The sequence below is a fragment of the Arachis ipaensis genome, chromosome B08, assembly GCF_000816755.2.
Source record: "Arachis ipaensis cultivar K30076 chromosome B08, Araip1.1, whole genome shotgun sequence".
Taxonomy (NCBI): domain Eukaryota; kingdom Viridiplantae; phylum Streptophyta; class Magnoliopsida; order Fabales; family Fabaceae; genus Arachis; species Arachis ipaensis.
Window position 1 is genome coordinate 6728755 of NC_029792.2, and position 1220 is coordinate 6729974.

The following is a 1220-nucleotide window of genomic DNA, read 5'->3' on the forward strand; positions in this document are numbered from 1 at the left end:
CAACTGTTGATTTTAATTAATATATATTATATTTTTTTTTATAATTTAGATCAACGGTTAAAATAACTAAAACATCAATATTTTCAGTACAGTTGAAACTCTTCCTAAACTATGTTCTTTTTTCTGGGGCTCAACGAAGATGTAAGAATATTTATGAATAAACCCTACGAGAGGCGTTATTCCCTCTCTTTCATCTTTTTTTGGACAGTTCCTCTTTTCCAAAGTCCTTAGAGGCGAATAATATAGTAATTGATGATGAAGTAATTTAATAGCTTTATTTTTATTTGACTTTAATTTTTATATGTTGGTATTGTAATAAATTTTATATAATCATCCAATCAGATTTATATATTTAGATGTTTTTAAATAGTAAATTTAAAAATTAGTTATTTGTATTAATGCGACACTTCATAATGATTAGTTATTTTTACATGAAAATTGAATTTATTTTTTTGATACCTACTATACAAAAATGATGAATATTGGTATTTAAGCCCAAATTTTTCATATTACAAATGGATTTGTTGGTTAATTGAGTAAAGAAAAATTAAAAAGTTGCAACGTTCGAAAAATTGCTCCTTTAATGGCACCAACTGTATTTGGCGCAAACCCGTTTCTCCCTCACTCACTCATCACTTTTCTTCATCATCGTCACAGCCTATATAAAGAGTGAGAGAGAAGAATATTTAAAAATTCTTGTAAAATAAAAAAAGAGAGAGAATTATATTAATAATATAAAAGAGAGAGAAGATTTTATTGTTGTGTATAAAGAGAGAGAAAGTGTATATGTTATTGTGTTGTTGTAGTGTACGAATGTATAATTACATTTTACTATTTATAGAGGTGAAATATTTACACTTTCAAACTTCTTTAATTTAATCAGTTTTGAGAATATGTGAGCCGCCCATAATGAATGGGCATCCACATCATAATCCTTATCACAACACTCCCTCTTGAATGACCATTCAAGGTTATGCCTCGTTAAAACCTTACTAAAGAAAAATCCAATGGGAAAAAACTTTAGTGAAGGAAAAAGAGTACATTATCCTTTGTGATGAGAACTGTCTCGTTAAAAACCTTGTCAAGAAAAATCCAATGGAAAAAAACCTGACCAAGGAAAAAAGAGTACAGTCTCCCGCTTTTGTCGACATCATTTAATGTCTCTAATTCGGCATATCTCAATCTCATATACCAATCTTTCAAAGGAGGATTTTGAGAGT